Source organism: Microtus oregoni, unplaced genomic scaffold (genome assembly GCF_018167655.1).
Source record: "Microtus oregoni isolate MIOR12 unplaced genomic scaffold, Mior012 000003F_ref0000135, whole genome shotgun sequence".
Lineage (NCBI taxonomy): Eukaryota > Metazoa > Chordata > Mammalia > Rodentia > Cricetidae > Microtus > Microtus oregoni.
Genome location: NW_024543062.1, coordinates 38,991,376 through 39,012,354, shown reverse-complemented (window position 1 = coordinate 39,012,354; position 20,979 = coordinate 38,991,376). Strand labels below are relative to the sequence as shown.

At 38.1% G+C, this 20,979-nt stretch overlaps 1 pseudogene; it reads left to right on the top strand.

Annotated features, from left to right (window-relative positions):
- Positions 1-18,397: 18,397 nt before the first annotated feature.
- On the top strand, positions 18,398-19,154 carry LOC121446190 (annotated as a pseudogene).
- Positions 19,155-20,979: the final 1,825 nt, after the last annotated feature.

Sequence of the window (20,979 nt, the reverse complement as noted above, 5' to 3'; positions counted from 1 at the left end):
TGTTTGTTCTGTGTTACTTATGAAATATAGAATTTTTTTATTATTTTCAATTTTTTTATGAGAAATTGCATTGGGGTTTTAATGGGGGTTGTATTTAAACTATAAATAGTTGATGAATTTTCCATTTTTGTATGTGACTAAGATTGTTAATGTGTTTTCCTACCCCATAAAATTAACATTCCTTTCACTGTTGATTGTTCTCTCTGTCTCTCTGTGTGTCTTCCTTCTTTGTGTCTTATACACATAATAAAATATGTGGAATGCACATGCACACACACACACACACACACACAACTCTTAAGTATTCATGTTTTTCAATAGTATCAGTCTAGATAACACACCTCAGATCTCTATAATATTGTAGATGATAGTGCTTACTTTTCAAATACTGAAATTGTTGGTGTTATGAATTTTTAAAATAAGTACAAAATTGTAGTTAAATGAATGCTGTTTAGTCAGATGAGCAGAAGATAGAAACTGCTACCTACAAGTTATTTAAATTTTAAAGAACTGGTGCTTTTATTTGGTGGGTGGGTTTACATAAGCCTGATTTGGTGGAATTTTGTTAGATTAAACCTATTAGATCAGGGCCAGAATTAGCAGAGTCAATGTTAACCAAAATAGAGTATTAGCATTTGGTCATTAGATAAATAATAATACTTCTATAAGATTTGATTGGAACTTTTAAATGTTTTTTTTTTCTAGCCCTTTGTGATCTAAAGAACATTCCTTTAAGTCACTTCTAACTTATTCATACAGCAGGCCTTCTAAGTAAAGGGCTTTGCTGCATTAACTTGAAACATGGGTCCTCATTTAACTGCACTAACAAACGGAGTGAACATTGTCACTTTTATTGAAATGGTGCCATGTTCAAAGGAAGGAAAAAGACAAAATATCCCAGGAGTCATTAGGTCAGTGACATACACGGTAGTCATCTGACCTGTGTGGTGGAAGAGATGGTTCCTAACCCCAAACTTATTTATCTTGAGCTCCAGTCCATCAGCAATCAATGTAGTAGGAGCTGTGGGCCTCTTCCCACAGCCTGGCTCCCAGCCGCCTGGCTAGCTTATACCCTGAAATAACAACACACAAACTGTATTCATTTGGCCGGGCGATGGTGGCGCATGTCTTTAATCCCAGCACTCGGGAGGCAGAGGCAGGCGGATCTCTGTGAGTTCGAGACCAGCCTGGTCTACAGAGCTAGTTCCAGGACAGGCTCCAAAGCCACAGAGAAACCCTGTCTCGAAAAAAAACAAACAAACAAACAAAAAAAAAACAACTATTCATTTAAATACTGCCTGGCACATTTCTATTAATGTGTGTAGCACCGAGGTGCACTTACCAGAAAGATTCTAGCCTACATCCATCCTGGGTAGGAGCTTCATCGTATCTGCCCACCCAGGAGAGGGGAGCATGGTGTCTGAGCTCACTTCCTCTTCCTCCCAGCATTCTGTTCTGTTTACTCCACCCACCTATGTTCTAACCTATCAAATGGGCCAAGGCAGTTTCTTTATTAGCCAATGACCTTCCTCAATCAAATCAATATAATTATTTTCAGTGACTGGGTTGGGAATGAAAGAGATGTCTATGTATGAATAAAAACTTTTCTTAATGCTTTAAGCATCAAGACACAAATATTGAGTTGACAGGGATTAAAGTGATTGCATTTTCAGGAAGGTCTTGTCTATATAAGGAACTATATCAGCCAGAAATGGTTAAGCTGGATCAGGAAACACTGTTCCTTTAAAGAAGCATCTCTTGGCATCATGTTTTGTGCCCTCTTTCTGCTCTCTGCCTCCTCTCAGTTATTTTATGACTATCTGGGGAAAGGAAGGTTCTTTCTCAGAACCCTAAAGCAGAATTCTGATGTTAATTCAATAATTCACCTTTCAAGAAGCAGCAAGAAATGACATGTAACAATTTTTCTTCTTCATTTGAAAAGTTAGATATGTTAAAAACCCATAATCATTTTCACCATAAATCAAAATTGGTTTTATGGAAATGTTAACATAGCTTCAGAGCAAATAATAATCATTATTATGCAAAATTCTCAGACCAGTACTGTGTAGATTTGAACCCCTCTTCTACAAGTACAATTTTGAATAAATCTCTTAGAATGTATAAAAAACTCAGTTGTTCTTAAGTCTAGACAAAACAAAAATAAGAACTAAAGCATCTGAAAGCAAAGCCTGCAAATGGTTTTCATGCTGTGCTGACAGCTATGCCATGTGTGTGCTCTGTTGCTGAAGACAGACTGTAGCAGTCTGACTTGGAGGGTGCTTACATCACGGCCATTAGTTTTGATGTAGATTGGTAATTGCCCAGCATGCTGTCTTGAAACTTGTCTCAAATTGTTTATATTCCTTTTTACTAGTTCTACCCAATGTTTTCATATCTTAAATTGTATTAATAGTGAAGAGCCTGTTAGAATGTCAAAGAATGTTTAAGCTATTAAATTGATTTATACCTTCATTATTTCTTATCCTTATTAAAACAAGAGGGAAGAGAATCTATAAGTGTCAGCTGAGAACTTGCTCTGGAGCCCCTCCTCTCACTAGAGAGATTTATACTTTTTATTCTTAGATCAACTCTGTAATTCATGTTGAGTTTACAGTTGACATTAGCTCATTCATTCATTCAATTATTCAATAAACAACACCTGTTACTATTTTCAGTAATTCTATTATTAGACAATTGAGGCTACCAAGTATGTCCAGTCCCCTATTCTCAATGAGTCTTTGGTGTTTGGGAGTAATTTATAAACAAGATTACAAGTAGAAATGTTGTGTAGAGATACTTTGTGCAGCTAAGGAATTCTAAGAGAAGGAGAAAGAGTCTTCCCCAGAAGAGAGATCCCAGTTGGTTATTTAATACTCAAAGTCATAGTCATACAGCTAATGTTATATGGGCTGAGCAGGTATATGTGTTTGTGCATTTCTGTGTGTGAGAGATAGAGAGAAAGAGAGACACACATACACACAAGTGTATCGGATGATAGACAGAGAAATAGAGAGATATGTCTAATAACAAAGAAACAAAGAAAAGGAGGTCATGAATTTGATGGAATGCAAACTGAGGTACATGGGAAAGATTAGAAGCGGGAGGCAAGAGAACAAGTAAACTGATGTAGTAATTATATTTTAATTTTAAAAATAAAACAAAATATTAATTTAATAAAGATTATATAATACAGTTGCTACCAATAGCTGTCTAGCAACCAGTGAACATAAAGTGTTACTAATACTCTAAGACTTCATAGGCTGTAGGAAACATTTCTGGGATTTTGGTTTGTGTATTTATTTCCTTATCAGGAACTACTAATTTCTTCCACTTATTCATTAGATCATCTTTCATCAAACTTTTCAAGTTTATGCTGATAGATATGTTCTCTGCTTTGTGAGTATTCCAGAATTCATCTTAAAGAATCAATCATTTTTTTTTTATAGTTTGATGTATTCTTATCTATTAAAGTAATTGTCTTTAGGACAGTGGGTTTCTTGGAGAGATCCTGAGACCTTTGGTGGTGGTGGCATTAAATGAGAACTTAATAGATATATAAACACTTTGACTTGTCCTTGTAGACATTAAAAAACAATTCCTGGAGCATGGTTTAGTAATCTCGCCTCTTAAACGATGTAGGAATTTCAAGCAAACTTGAACATTCCTGCCATTTTGTGTTAAAATGCCAAATGTGTCTGTCCTACTGAGGTATAAACTATTCAAATGTATAAATAATGATGTGTCACCTTAAAAGTGGACTGTTGTGTGCATAACCTAACATATTGTAGGCAATGCAGAAATATTTTAGAGAAAATGCAATAAAACAATAATGAGCTTTACTCTTTTAGATAATATTCAGTTTCTTTATCAAGCTCAATTGATAAGTGCATTTTAAGGAGATATATAATTTGGGAATATATGTAATGCATAAGTCATCACCAATTCCTAACTGAGTGAGACACACTGTTATTTATTGGAGAGTTGTGAATCAATTAACAATCAAATCATATTTGTACTACTCAGAGAGGACTGCCTAACACTTTTCAGTATTGTAAGTATGTGTGACACTGGTGGTAATATGTAAATTACAGGCAATCCATGAATATAAAATGGGAAAAATTTTAAAAAGTTGAGTAGTGTACACTATAATCCTAATTTCTGTTTCCTCTAGGAAGTCTGGATTGTCTACTAGAGAAGTAGACATTTTCATTTTCTTTGCTTCAGGATTCAAGAGATATAAACATACCTGCTCTTTCAGATGGTGAATATAGTTAATACAGATTCTCAGTGGTTATTTTGGGGTAGAAAATATTGCCTGTAATCCCTGTGGAAATTAAGATGATCATTTCCTTACTTCCCAGGTACATTGGTAATGTAATTGTGTGTGTTCTGGTGTGCCCCTATTACAAACAGTGTTTGCCTAAGACTTTGAATAATGCATTGCAGACACATAAAGATGTGTAAGAAAGGAGAGAGATCTGTGTATCTTTTGAATTCTCTTCATTTGTAAGTCCAGTTAGTGGGAAAAGCTCATCTATCTCGGGGTCTTTTGATGATATTATGGATTTTAGTATTTTGAGATGTTACTAGAAAAAGGTAAATATTGGGGACTTTTGGTATTTGTGTGTTCGAAGTCAGTAATTGAAGTTGACAAAATCTTATGATTTGAATGTTTATATCTCTCTAAAATCATAGCAAACTATATTCCAAATGTAAATAAATAGTTTGTTCATATAGTAGTTTTATGATTGGTGTCACTGAATTTACGAAAGCGTGTGAGGGTCTCTGCTAGTTCCTGTGTGCTTTTCTGTTCTTTCATGTGATGCTACAGAAGGCATTATTTATGAATAACACAGGTGCCAGCATACATTAAATCTCTTACTAACTTGATTTTGATTGTGGATACAATTCATTGTCATTGTTTATAAACTACTCAGCTTAAGTTACATTGTTAGAGTAACCCAAACTTAGACAATTACTTAATATTTTTGTATAATATTCTATTTTATTTTGTTAAGGAAAATGAGATTCATTGGTAATATGGTTTGATAAGAAGTATACATAGAAGATATGCCAGAAGGAACATGAGAAAAAGAAAATGCTTACCAATCAAGTGAAAAATAAGTCCTAATAGGAACATGCCTCAGTTCATTTCATATTCTACAATTTCACAAATCCAGAGTAAAAGATTTAAGACATATTAACAAGGAAGTACGTAAGCAAATAATCAAATAGATGGGGAGGCCATAATGAAATAATACAGTCACCATGGAAGTAATGACTTTAAGTATAAATCATTACTAAAATATTACATACAATTTTATATTAAAGGGGAATATTTATGCAACTTCACATATCTCATCAAATACTATTTAACACCTGGGAACCAGAGACATAGTTAAGCGAACATCAATACACATTAGTGACGTGTCATTTTTGATGTGAGGCACTAGGAAGTGCCTAGAAGTCACTTACACATATTACTGTAAAATATTCATGACTTTACTCTTATAATGAAGATTCACCAGCAAATACAATGTGACAGAAATTTTAAATACCACTGGTCCAATTCTTCAAAATTAACTACAAAGAAATAAAGAAAAGTAGTAAGAATTGTTTAGATTAAAAGGCAATTGTATTATGAGCAACCACAGAAGGAAATTGTTTCAAGAAACAATATTGGAGCAATTCTTAACTCTTAAACTTATACCATGTACTAAAATATTATAAAATAATAAATTACACAAATTTATTTTGCAGATGTTTTATTTCTTTTGACATAGTTCTTTTTTCTATTTCTTTTCTTTGCAGTAAATATATACTGAATTATTGAGGAGTCATGGAGGGAATGACAATGCTTGCATTTCAACATTAAACCATTCGAAATATGATATCTGCACTTGCTTGCACAATACACATATGTGTATATTTACACAAACACAAAGTGTGATACTGAAAAAGACAACAAAAGCAAATGTAACAAAATGCTTTTGGTTGGTGAGCTGTATTGAAATATAATCCTTTTTTTTTCAGTTTCCTTGAAATTCTTCTATGAGTTTGAAGATATTTCAAAGTAAAAATCAAAAGAGGTAAATTAAATCACAAGCTTATATAATTACTGAAAGTGTCTAGAAATACAAAATAAATTATTTAGAATAAAGCCAAAACCAAAAGGCAATAAAGATACCTTAGTATATAAGAGTATTTGTTGTTCTTTCATAGAACTTGCGTTTGATTCCTACATCAACATGGTGGTCCGTATTCATCTGTACCCTAAGTTTCAAAGAATCTGATCCACTTTTTTTTTCTGGGTTCTGCTGTCAAAAAGGTATCCAATGATACATAGACAGTCATGCAAGCAAAATATTTGTACACATTAAAAATATCAATAACAAAAATTGGAAACGGTAATAGGAGTAAATATAAATGCACCTGTTTACCATTTTTCTTGTTTTTAAGATTAATTTCATTCTTTTTTAAATTAATTTATTTATTTATTAAAGATTTCTGCCTCCTCCCAGCCACCGCCTCCCATTTCCCTCCCCCTCCCCCGATCAAGTCCCCCTCCCTCATCAGCTCGTAGAGCAATCAGGGTTCCCTGACCTGTGGGAAGTCCAAGGACCACTCACCTCCATCCAGGTCTAGTAAGGTGAGCATCCAAACTGCCTAGGCTCCCACAAAGCCAGTACGTGCAGTAGGATCAATAACCCATTGCCATTGTTCTTGAGTTCTCAGTAGTCCTCATTGTCCACTATGTCAAGCAAGTCCGGTTTTATCCCATGCTTATTCAGACCCAGCCCAGCTGGCCTTAGTGGGTTCCTGATAGAACATCCCATTGTCTCAGTGTGTGGGTGCACCCCTGGCGGTCCTGAGTTCCTTGCTCGTGCTCTCTCTCCTTCTGATCCTGATTTGGACCTTGAGACTTCAGTCCGGTGCTCCAATGTGGGTCTCTGTCTCTGTCTCCTTTCATCACCTGATGAAGGTTAATAATTCAGGAGGACGCATACATATATGTTTGTCTTTGGATTCACCTTCTTATTTAGCTTCTCTAGGATGGCGAATTATAGGCTCAATGTCCTTTATGTATGGCTAGAAACCAAATATGAGTGAGTACATCCCATGTTCCTCTTTTTGGGTCTGGCTTACCTCACTCAGGATAGTGTTTTCTATTTCCATCCATTTACATGCAAAATTCAAGAAGTCCTTGTTTTTTACTGCTGAGTAGTACTCTAATATGCATATATTCCATACAAGCATCACCTTTCACGATAGCCACAAATAGCATAAAATATCTTGGGGTAACTCTGACCAAGGAATTAATTTCATTCTTAATTACATGTGTGTGTGTATGTGATTTCAGGTATCAACACAGACCAGAAGGAGGCTGTGGATGCACTGCAGCTGGAGTTACAAGTGGTTATTGTTAGAAATATTCTTAAAACGAGCCTCTCCACCAATGCAAATAATTCCAATCAGAACAAATTAGACCAAATAAATGCTGCCCACGTTTACTGCAGCACTCCCTGGTGGCTGGGAGCTTGGTGAAGGAAAGAGAGATAGAGGGGGGGACCATGCAAAACCCGAAGACCACATTTTCATTTTCTTGGCAGCAGCCTAAATAGCCTGTGAGATTGGTCCTGACCCTCACAGAGGAGGGGTCAGCACTTGGCAGGCTTTCTCAGAGGTAGAGTTTGGACCAAGGCAACTCCCAGGGGGAGAGGCCTTGAGATGGAGTTTTCTGCTCCATTGGTGGTCCATTGGTGCCTCAAGGATGAATGCCAGGAACTGGCGTGACACTTCCAATCCAAACACCTCAGAGTTCTTGGGTATAAGGTTATCAGTGTGTTGGGGTCTCACTTTTGATCAAGCAGTTAGGACCTTCCTGACAGAGATGTTTGGAACCAAATTTGTTCTTCTGAATGAGTAACAAATACTCTTAACCATTAAATCAACACTCCAAACCCTGGTTACTTTTCTGTAGGGAAGATATATTTTCACTTACAATTTTGATGGAATACAAGGAGCAACAACTAAAATGAAGGGATTTGTTAAAAAGCAATTTGAAAACCTAACACAGAAGAGGCTTCCTAAAACACAAACATATATGAAGGAGATATAAATGACATTACCAAATAATCGGGGAGACAGAGTCCCAAATGGCCATCTCTCATCACCAAATAAAGATTACAGTAATGTGACTGGGTTATATATAATTGAGTTGTTGGCCAAAGGCGCCCCATGTGAATTCCCAACAACTCAAGCATTTGTCAAATTTAGAGGTTGCTCTCTAGAAACTGACTGAAAGGCCCCATTACTGAAGACAATACCCACACAACTCATTAAACAGAGATGTCCAGCATGTGCCTACTTAGGAGCTTCATCCCTAGATTCATGCCTCTTTGGCACAGAAATATATTCTTCATCTTCTCAGAAGGAAAGTGTAGATACCAAGTCAGCCCCAACCCTTTATCTATGATGGTGTCCTGCCTGCAAGATATTCTAGGGCAATAGATTGTGGGAGAAGCCAAAGAATAGTTAACTTGACTTAAAGCCTGCTCTATGAGGTGAAACCTTGGACAACCATTAACCCGAGACTAGTTAGCCAAGAAACATACAGTAAAACCAAATAATACTTGTCTTAAAAAATAACAACAAAAATGATATAAAATAACTTCTATTGATTTTTCTTTGTTCATAGATCAGTGCCTTATTGACATATCAGCAAATAAATTTCTCCTTCAGCAGAAGGGAACAAATATAGACATACACAGACATTACACAGAGTGAGACCCTGGAATACTCTAACTCAAATGGAATCTTTCTTCCATAAACCTCACCTCAGAGTACAGCAAACCACGCAGGAGAGATGGCGGGAGTCCAAGAGCCAGAGGGGATGGAGGTCAGCAAGAAAAAGAGGTCCTCTAAACTAATATGAGCAAAGTTCATATGAAGTCACAGAAACTAAGACAGCATGCACATGGGTCCCTCCAAGATGATCTGTGTATATTCTAGGCTTTCAATAGTGTTTTATGGTATTCTTATGTATGTGAACAACTAAGTCTCTGATTCTTGTGTCTTCTTATAGGCTTGTTTTTCTTCTGTTTAGTTGTCTTGTCAAACTTTCATAGTTACAATAACATGATAATTTTTAGAAGACATATAATATAGTGATATAAAATAGTTTTATTTAAAAACTATGGTAATTTCTTCCAATTTTTTTTAGTTTTTACTTTTTTCAAGAAAATTTTTAATTGTTTTTATTGTGATATACATTTTCTCTGCTTCTTTCCCTTTCTTTCCTTCCCTGACACTCATGCTCCCAATTTACCCAGAAGATCTTATATTTAAATTGTTATATTTTAAAACTGAATAAATGAATAACATCATAGCAACTAAGGTAAATGTTACAAACAGAACTGTCACATATACCTGCAGCAAGAGGGAAAAGCTTTTTTTCTCCAATAGAGTAACCCAGGGTATATCAACCCCTACAGGACAGGCCTAATGTGTAAGAGCAGTTGATCACCATATAAAGGATTCCACAGTTTTTTTTTTTTTTGTGTGTGTGTGTGTGTGCTTTGGTTTACAGTTCAATTTGGTGTGGGGGTTGTTTTGTTTTTCTTGTTTTGGGGGGTTTGTTATAATATTGGTATTTTGTTTGTTTGAGAAAGAACTTAAATTAGGATGGAAAGGAGGTAGAGAAGATGGCAAAGAATATGATTAAAAGATATTAAATTTAAAAATGTTTTAAATAACACCAAATATTATTTTATAAATTCTATGTGTTTTGTAAATTTATTCTTCTCTCATATATTATATCCCAACTACAGTTTCCCCTCACTTTTCCCTCTACAGGCCCTGACTTCACATCCCTGATCCACCATCCCCACTCCTCCTCCATTTGCCTTCAGAAAGAAGCAGGCCCCCCAGGGATTTCAACAAACATGGCATATTGAATTTCAATAATAGTAGGCATCTCCCCTCATATTAAGGTTGGATAAGGTTGCACAAGTTATTAATGATCTTAATAATAAAAATCCAAAGCCAGATATTGGCATAAATGCTGAAAGATTAGAGAAATAAAGGAGTAAGCCACAGACAACCCTTACCCTGATAACTCCTCTGCTGAAAGAGGGCTGAGCTCAAGCCTCATCCCACTTTATATTCTCTCTTCTCAGCCATATCTTTTCCTGTCTGTCTGTTCAGACCTCCAGACCTCTATGGTTAACTAGTACTTAGTTCGGCCCTCTGATCTCCTGGCAAGATTTATTCATTAGAGCATAAACAAAATATTGCAATGTTTTCCTTTTATGTATAAAATAACAAAAGTTTATAACTAATATGAGATAAATTATATACAATAAGTACAATAACTATATAAACATATACATGCAATAAATACATCAATAATATCTCTTCTGTTAGCAAATGACTGTATTAATAGGTGCGGCGGGGCTGCATTCCCAGCACCCCGGCCGCCTGCTTGGCTAGCTTATGCCCCAAAATAATTACACAGACACTGTATTCTTTTAAGCACTGCTTGGCCCTTTAGCTCTAGCACTTACAGGCTAATTCTCACATCCTGATCAACTCATCTCTAATAATCGGTGAGAACTGGTCTTACCGGGAAGATTCTAGCCTAGTCCATCCTGGGTCGGAGCTTCATCCCAGGAGCGGGGCATGGCATCTCTCTCAGGCGTCTGCTCCCGAGGGAGCTGTGGAGTCTCTGACCTCACTTCCTCTTCCTCCCAGCGTTCTGTCCTGTTTTCTCCTCCCACCTATCCTCTAACCAATAAAATGGGCCAGGGCAGTTCCTTTATTAGCCAATGACCTTCCTCCATCATTTCCCCTTTTTCGGTTTAAACAAAAAAAAAAAAAGGCTTTAACTTTAACATAGAAAATTACATATAACAAAACAGTTATCAAGTAAAAGTTACAATAATCTTTATCAAAACTAAGGAAAACTATAACTATAACTAACTATTCTTAACTCCATCAAAGACTCCAGAAAGATACAATACTACCTAAGCAAACAAGAAAAAAGCAACTTTTAAAACTCTAGAAATGACAGAGACATCTCGCTGCCTGGACAGTCACCCAAAGTTCCTCTGTACCATTGGGGCATCCATCTTCAGCCTTCAGGCCCATGGTATCCAGCAGACATTTCCATAAAGCAGGAAAATTCAAAGTCAGTTCAGTCACTATCTGTTGTGTCCTGCAGAATGTCTCGCAGACTCTTTCATGAATCAGGAACCCCGAAAGATCATCTCACCTTAGGCAAGTTCAGTAGTCCTCTCTCTGCGGGTTTTCTGTGTCCAGTTTATGCAATAGTCCAGGCAAGAGCAGTTTCTTGCCCAAATGGCTATCAAACTCCATAACGAGCCTCTTCGATGCCCATCTTCCTCTTGAAGTAGATTGGTGCTTCCAGGAACAGAGTGTCTCATTGTCATGAAAAGTCCTAAGTTATTAAAATATTTTAAATGCCATATTCTGCAGCCTTTGAGAGATATGAAGAATGCCTATCTGAAATATATCTCTATATGTCTAGAAAATCTAACTAACATGACTACAAGCTTTACTATTATCGATGATTATCCATTAACAACCTATATTTCTTAATAATACAGTACGTATTTAAATGAACTGCACAATCACAATACCTTAATCAAAATCAGAAACACTTATACATATAACAAAATTGACCTTAAATCTCTATCAATAAAGCAAAATCTATACTAATGTAAATTATTCATATCTATATCATATCCCCCTTTAAATGTAAAAGGATGTTTATAAACCATATTTGGGAACATGGGCGCAGTTTTTTCTCTCCAAACTGCTTCCTGCTGAATGGGGGCGTCGTTAATTAGGTCTTTCACGGTATAACCTGTGTGTTAGCTTCATCTCAGTTGGCAGTTGAGCGAAGCAATTTTTTGAAGGCGTTCACACCAACCCTTCAGGAGGGCGTGGTCCATCATACCAAATCGGAATAGAAGAAATGAACAGCGTCTCATCCTCTGTGAAAACAAAATAAGAAACTCCTTTCCAAAGCATCATGTCCTTAGATCCAAATTTCAAATTCAAGGCATTTTCAAAATATCTGTGTTGGATTAGTTCAGCAGCATTTATAAATAAATATCTTTTAGCATCTGTTGCTCCTTCCTCAGCGTTTAAATAATTTAAAGAGAGCATAATAGCATACAGTATCAAAATTCTCTGTGTATTTTCCATCTTTGTGCAGCTTTGTTTTAACCTCTATTTAGTTTATTTTTACTTTTAACTTTTTGCTTTTTGAGATAGGTTCTCTGTATCTTTGACCTGAAGTAACTTTGTAGACCAGGCTGTCTTTGAACTCTCAGAGATCCGCCTGTCTCTGCCTCCCAGGCATTCGGGATTAAAGGTGTACACTACTACACCTTGAACTCACAGAGATCTGTTTGTCTCTGCCTTCTAGGCACTGGGATTAAAGGCGTGAGCTACCACACACAACAACTCTCTTCCTTTTTATTGTTTTTTACTTTAAGAACTTCAAATTTTAGTCTGCATATATTTTTAACACACTTTAAACCATTCAGAAATTTTCTCTGTCTTTGAATCTCTCTTTACTGTATATCTCTCTTTTTCTGACCACACGAGTCTTTAATTTACAAAGCAATATCAGTAGGATTGAAGGCGTGGCTTTGCCGGCTGGATCCAGCCCATTCCTTAGCTTTACAGCCTCATGGCTGAGGTACTGGCTGTAGCCAGCAAGCGAGCTTCAGCAGCCTGTGCTTGTAAACCGCACAAACCGCCTGCGTAAGAGTCAGAGTTTGTCCTGGCAGGACAGCCCAGAAAGCCAGCACTTTTAAACGGCACAGCTTTTTTCCTGCTATGGCTGAAAACCGAAAAGCATGTGTTCAGCTTTTTGTCAACACTGTTTAAGTGTTTCATGGCAGGACCTCTTAATGAGCTGCAGGCTTTGCAGCTAAAGCTGAGTCAGGAAGCCTCTCTTAGATGAGGCACTTGCTTGCCTCTAGCAAGCAGAGTAGAACCGAGAAATTGCTGCTACCAAGAAACCAGGCACAATGCTTTCATTTTGTTCTAGAATTACTACCCAAGCTGTCTCAGGCTTTATGTGGAAGCAGTTGTCCACGTGGGCGCCATCTGTAGTAATGGGGGCGGCAGGGCTGCATTCCCAGCACCCCGGCCGCCTGCTTGGCTGGCTTATGCCCCAAAATAATTACACAGACACTGTATTCTTTTAAGCACTGCTTGGCCCTTTAGCTCTAGCACTTACAGGCTAATTCTCACATCCTGATCAACTCATCTCTAATAATCTGTGTATGGCACCCCAAGGTGCGCTTACCAGGAAGATTCTAGCCTATGTCCATCCTGGGTCGGAGCTTCATCCCGGGAGCAGGGCATGGTGTCTCTCTCAGGCGTCTGTTCCTGAGAGGAGAGCTGTGAGTCTCTGACCTCACTTCCTCTTCCTCCCAGCGTTCTGTCCTGTTTTCTCCTCCCACCTATCCTCTAACCAATAAAATGGGCCAGGGCAGTTCCTTTATTAGCCAATGACCTTCCTCCATCAAATGACAAATTCAGAGAAAATACTTCATAACTATCCTATCTTGATGAGTCCAAAATTTTGTGACTAATTTACTTTCTAACGTAATTTGCATTACCAAAACTATCTTTTAGCATCTCTCAACCTTATATACTTTACATTTCATTAATGAATTCCTTTTCTGAATTTGGCAACAAGGAAAACTGCAAATATAACTATAAACTCTTCAACTCTATCAGAGACCTGAGAAAGAATTAATATTACATAGCAAAAATGAAGTGCAAACAAGTGACTTCCAAAAATGTGAGCTATTATAGAAACATCTAGTTACCTGAACAGTCACACAGGGTCCCTCTCCAATGTTGGAGCATACATCAACAGGTCTAGCATATCTGACAAACTTTCCTGTTAAGCAGGATATTCTGAAGGTCTGTCCTACCTTGTCTTGGCAAAGTTTGGCAATTCTTTTTTTTGTGTCCTGTTTGTCCAATTTGGACACCATATTGTCACCACTTGAGGCAATAGCACTTTCTTGCCAACTGGCTTACTTTTGCCATAAAAGTAAACTCCATATGGTGTTTCTTCAGCATGCATCATCTTCTCTGAAGTATATTGGTGTTGCCAGATACAGATATGTCTCTTTGTCATAAAAAATCCTATGTTATTAAAACATCTTAAATACCATATTCTGTAGATCTCTGAAGTGTTTGATGACAACCTATCTAAAATATATCTCTGTTTGACCTTGAAAACATACCTAACAATGCAGAAGGGCCCTAAAAAAATCCCACACTATCTCAGAATTGAGTAAATTAAAGGGTTATTTATTTAGGGGTAGACTCACAGATCACATTCCTCTGATAGAACAGGAAACAGCAATTAAATCACACAAGCAGAAAAGGGACTGGACATGCACTTTACATCAGCATATATGATATAAGAGGCCACGACCAAGTGGGCCGCTAACTTAAAGACTACAGGCAGATGAAATTCCTACAGCACCTCCTCTTTATAATTTCCTTAGCTTGTTGCCACATAATAGAAAACGCTTTCTTTAAACCTTTGCTCTTAACATTATGTTTCTGATGGAATTCTGAGGACTTCAACATACTTCTAAACAGTAATTGATAAATTTCTAATAATCTGGTAATAATAATATTCAAGGACTAGAAATTTACATTACATTGTTAAATGAGTTCTATAAGTACAATACCCTGAACAAGATTAGGAATGTATATAAAACATGTTCTAAAAAAGATAACCTTAAATTTGCATCAGTATATGACAATCCATATCAATGCAAAATATTTAAAATTAGTAGTTGCATCTTTTTTTTAAAAGAAGACTCAATAATCTACCTTTTTCTCCTATTTCTATAACCCTCCTTTTTCTTTTCAGAGTAGACTCAATAATATATCCTTATATTCTATCATATCTATATCTCCATTATTTTCTTTTTGAAGCTGCACCTTCTACAGAGTGGCACCCAATGTGGTAACTAAATCCACTTAAAAACCTAAAAGGCTTATGTCCATATTCCCAAATATTGTTTATAAATGTTCTTTTACATTTAAAGGGGTGATATGCTATAGATATGAATAACTTGCATTGGTATAGATTTTAAAGTCAATTTTGTTATATGTATATGTTTCTCTTAATTTGATAACTGGTGAGGAGCTTGTAGTCATGTTAGTTAGATTTTCTAGATATATAGAAATATATTTCAGTTAAACAGACATTCTTCATATCTTTCAAGACTACAGAATACGGCATTTTAAATGTTTTAATAACTTAGGGCTTTTCATGACAATGAGACACGTATGCTCCTGTCAGCACCAATCTACTTCAAGGAAGTAGGTGTCAAAGAGGCTCCTTATGGAGTTTGATAGCCATTTGGGCAAGAAACTGCTCTTGCCTGGGCTGTTACATACTGGACACAAAGAACCTGCAGAAAGAGAACTGCTGAACTTGCCTAAAGGTTAGATGATCTTTCAGGGTTCCTAATTTAGGAAAGAGTCTACAAGACATTCTGCTGGACACAACAGAAAACGACTGAACTGTCTTTGGAATTTCCTGCTTCATGGAAATGTCTGTTGGAAACTATGGTCCTGAAGGCCAAAGATGGATGCCCCAATGATACAAAAGAACTTTGGGTGCCTGTCCAGGCAGTGAGATGTCTCTGTCATTTCTAGAGTTTTGGAAGTTGCTTACTTCTTGTTTGCTTAGGTAATATTATATCCTTCTGGATTCTTTGATGGAGTTAAAGAATGGTTAGTTTTATTGTAACTATAATTCTTGCTTTATAACTGTTTTGCTATATGTAATTTTACTATGTTAAAGTGAAAGCCGTTCTTTTTTTTGTTTAAACAGAAAAAGGGAAAATGATGGGGGAGAGTCTTCTGTTTTGTGTTAATTTCATTGGTTAAATAAAGAGACTGCCATGGCCCTTTAATAGGACAGAAAATTAGGTAGGTGGAGCAGACAGAACAGAATGCTGGGAGAAAGAAGCTGAGTCAGGCAGTCACCATTATTCTCCCACCCGACACAGAAGCAGGTTAAGATCTTTCTTGATAAGCCACACCTCGTGGTGCTACACCTTTAGCAATGTGCATTGGAACTTTTGAATTCCAGAGACTCAATTATCATTTGTTTAGCTTCTGAAATTGTTATTATTCCATTTACTGTTGAAGTCTATCTTTGAATAAATCGTGAAGGTTTCCTTTGGGCTCTGTATGACTTTAGTAAATGGCTCAATTTTCTTTCCCCCTTTTCCAGTTCTGTCCCAAGTATTCAAAACTGCTATATGGCACAAATCCAGACTGTGTTCATCATATAGAGATTGCCTTTGTACATTATCATAATCTTGCTTTCCAAGAAGTTGTTCTTGGGAGATTCTCATACTTCTAGACCTAATCTATTGTTCTATGGTCTTAACCTCATATTTTCACCAGTTCCTATACTGGTATGGAGGACCATGCTCAATGACTGCTATAACCAAATCTCTCCATTCTTGAGATAATTCCATAGCAAGTTTAACATCTACTTCCCAAAAGGTGAATTCATGCTCTATGAGACTATCCCTTCCTTGAATATCCTTAAATTTAACATTTCTACAGGAATTCATTCAGCTCTTGTACTGCTTTAGGGATATCTATCATTTAGCAGTTGTTCCTGTACTGTTACTGGATAAATTAAAGTTGGTTGTTTAAAAACCTTAAACTGTTTCTCTCTAGCCTTAAAGCGCAATGCTGAGATTTGTTCCCCTTTAATTTCCCCTGCCTGTCTCTAAATATCTCTATGATCTGTTTTAATAGGTTTTTCTAAGGCCTGTATTTTGGCAGTCATATTAATTAGCTTTTAAATGGATAAACCAAGAATTATCCAGCCAATAGTAAAGGTGATCAAAATGATAATCAACATTATGCCAATCCTGGCTGAATTGATTATGTGTTCAATTTTAAACCATCAATTGTGTAATCATACAGAGACCCAACTCTCTCCATTATAGTAGCATTTCTCCCCCCCCCCCCCTTTTTTTAACATGGATAAAACTCTCTCTTATAACTAATTCCTCCCATTAAGAGTTCCCAGTTGTCTCACCAAATCTGCTGACAATGATGGTGAAATGTGAGGTGAAGCACATCTGAACAGAGAGCACAGATGGTCACAGTCTGGCTGAGGACAGATGCAGATGCTAGCATGTAGCCATGAGCTAAGAGTGTGCAATGTTTGCAACAAGAGTAGAAGCCTGAGCAAGTGTCAAGACAGATATTGCAGCACCTTCATGACAGGGTTCACAGGGAGCCCACAATCCACAGGGGAGAGGAAGTCAGCTTTCTAAAATGCACATGGGATTGTGCAGAAGAAGCCGGTGTGGAAGGAGTAGCATAAAGGTAGAACCAGGTGGTCTTAGGTGGGTAAATCCTGTGGCGTTTAGGAGGCCAGGTGCTTCTGTAGTTTGTGTGGGCAACCAGAGAATGTTGTAGAGAGGTTACACAGGAAAATCCCAGACTCACTCATAGGCTTAAGTTTAAAAGAAAAGAAAACCTAGCCACTGTAGTAGTGACTCTGGTAGGAGCCCTAGCCTGTAGTTCAGGTGTGTGCTAGGAGCTTCAAGGCCACAAGTGTCAGGACCCGCCTCGACAAAAACACCATTTGTAGAGGTGTGGGGATTTATAAATTTTAAGTAAAAATTATTAAGACATGTAAAAAAAAAACCAGAAACTATATAATAGTATAGAGAGGACATTTTAGTGAATATTGAAATTGTTTGGTTTTATATTTTTTATATATTTTTATGCCCCAATACAAAAAAGGCAAGGAGGCAACAAAAGACTTTTTTAACATGATACAAAGGACCACTTGAGCTGTTAATTGCTTTAACACTTGAGACATCAAGTCATTAGCATTTTGTTGTTTAGGCAGTGAAGCCACCCTAGACCAAGTATCCTGAAAACAACTCTTCCCTAGGTAACCGTCAATTACAAAAGAAGTAACAGATGTAAACTTAAATATGCTGACCAGCTGTCAGGATGGAATAGATCTATTTGTATGAGCTATCTCATCTGTCAGGATGGAATAGATCTATCTGTATGAGCTATCTTAATGTCAGAATAACCAAGTAAACACATCCTGAGTTTGGACGTGCGGCTACACTTGTCCACCATTTTGAGCAACCTCCAACTCTCTGACTATCAGAAAAGATGGCAATAGGCTCACGTTTTGGGGCCTTTGCACATAGGCAAATGACTTTTTCACAAATTACTTCCTTTTAAAGTTGTGTGTTAACTGAGGCACAAGTTCTAAATGGTCTCAAAAACCCAGAGTCAGGGAGTCCTCGTCTTCATTGTCGCCATGCCTGCCTACATCAGCCAGTGGTCCAGTCAACTGAGCCTGCAGGAGGTGGACAAGCGTCCCCAGCACGGGCTGTTGGTCGCCTACGCCGGGGTGGAGGTGGACGAACTGGGCAAAGTGCTGACGCCCACCCAGTTTTCGAATAGGCCCAGCAGCATTTCGTGGGATGGCCGTGACCCAGGGAAACTCTACACCCTGGTCCTCACCGACCCAGATGCTCCCAGTAGGAAGGACCCCAAATTCAGGGAGTGGTACCATTTTCTGGTGGTCAACATTTAGGGCAATGACATCAGCAGCAGCAAGATCCTCTCTGATTAAGTGGGCTCTGGGCCTCCCAGTGGCACGGGCCTCCACCTCTATGTCTGGCTGGTGTATGAACAGGACAAGCCACTGAAATGTGACGAACCCATCCTCAGCAACGTCAGGAGACCATCCTGGCAAGTTCAAGCTGGAGGCCTTCCGCAAGAAGTATCACCTGGGAGCCCTGGTGGCGGGCACACGTTACCAGGCAGAGTGGGACGACTACATGCCCAAGCTGTATGAGCAGCTCTCTGGAAAATGGAGGAGCCGTAGAGACCAGCAGTCCTGGGGACCCCCACAGTATTGTCAAGTTGTACAAAGCATGCTGTTTCTCCTCCTTCCTACCCCCTCGCAGGGAGTTCTGAGCTGTGCTAGGATAGAGGTAGAGAATGACTTCCCGCTGTTTATCTTTATGATTCTAATAATCGTATCCAGGTTTATGTTTGCTCGAATTTAGGCTCTATCTAGGGGGTGTTTGTTGTTTTGATGGAATCCTTGTGTTGTTAATTTAAGATTTGCAACTCTGAAAAGTAAAGACACTCTGCTCCACGTGAGGGTGAGGGCTAGTGTTGTCTCTACAGGGTTTGACAAGGACTCGCCCAGAACCAGGCAGGGTGGCATCTTCTGAGATTTGTTTTTAGAGTTCTCTCCCCATGAGATAACCCAAGGCTTCCATTTCAGCTGGGGCAGGCGGCTGCACAGGTGTTGGTGTCCTGTAGCTCTAAAGAACAGGGCTACTGTGCTGAGGCAAAGCCCCAGAGAAAGGGCTAAGTCTTGCTTCTCAGTAGTGTGAGCAAAAGTTCCTGGAGTTGCTAGGTGTGTTATTATTGCCTGTGCATCATCAAATAAAAATAAAGGCATTGGATTCAGGGGGAAAAAAACAAACCAAAACCCAGAGTCAGATAGTGAAGTAAATGCTGCAAGATCAGAGAGAAAGTAGCAAGCCATAGCCAACTCTTACCTTGCTAATTCCTTCAGCCAAAAAAGAACTAAACTCCTAATTTCTTCTTCCTTATATTCCTCTTTCTATCCAGCCATATCATTTCCTATCTGTCTGTACCTCTATAGTTAATTTGTTGCTAGCTCTGTCCTCTAATCTTCAGACAAATTTTATTTATTAGAGTACAAACAAAAGATCACTACAGGATAAGGCAACCTAGTAGGAGTAAAAAAAATGGTCATAAAAGCAGGCAAAAAATTCAGAGAGCCTCTGCTCCCGTTGTTAGAAGTCCCACAAGAAGACCAAGCTATACAACCATGGCAAGTATACAAAGGGCCGAAGTCACACGCATTCATGCTCCCTGATTTTTAGTTTAGTTTTTTTGAGCCCCTATGAGCCCAAGTTAGTTTTCTTGTGGTGTCCTTGACCCCTCTGGCTCATTAAATTCTTCTTTCCTATATTGCACAGGATTTACCAAGTTCCACTTAATGTTTGGCTGTGAGTCTCAGCATATGCTCCCATCAGTTGCTGGGAGAAGCCTTAGTGGTAACAACTTTACTATGTAGCAATCCTTAAGTACAGCGGAATTTCAGCAGGAATCATTTCATTGATTTTTATTGTCAGTCATGGTTGGTTCTATCCCGTGTCTCTAACTGTCCAGCTTTTGGGTACTAGTCCTCCAGGCAGTGTCATGGGTGGGGTCTATATCATGGCATGGATCTCAAGTTGTACCAATCTTGTTTGGTTACACCCACAAGTTCTGTGACACCTTTACCTCAGCACATTTTGCAGGCCAGAAAAAATTTACATCAAAGATTTTGTGGATGGATTGGTATCCCAATACCTCCACTGAAAGACTTTCCTAATTATGGAAGATGGCTATGTCAGGCTTTCTATGACCCCATTAACAAAAGTCTTAGCTAGTGTCTCTCACATAAAGTCCTGGGAATATCTATTGCACCGAGTTTATACCTTGCTATAACATGAGGGTCTGCTTGTTGGGGTTTCTGTCCTGCCCAGTTCCCACAGCTGGTAAGCACCAAAGAAAATCACACAGAGGTCTCCATAAGTTATACACTGATTGGCCCATTATTTCAGGCTTCATATTAGCTCTTATAACATATATTAGCCCATTATTCTAGTATATGTTAGCCACATGGCTCGGTACTTTTTTCAGCAGAGCAGGTCATGTCTTGCTTCTTTGGTGTATGGACAGGACTGGGGAGGAATGGGCTTCCTCCTTTCCTGAATTCTTCTGTTATCCTTGACCCACTTCTACTTCCTGTCTGGTTGTCCTGCCTATACTTCCTGCCTGGCTACTGGCCAATCAGCATTTATTTAA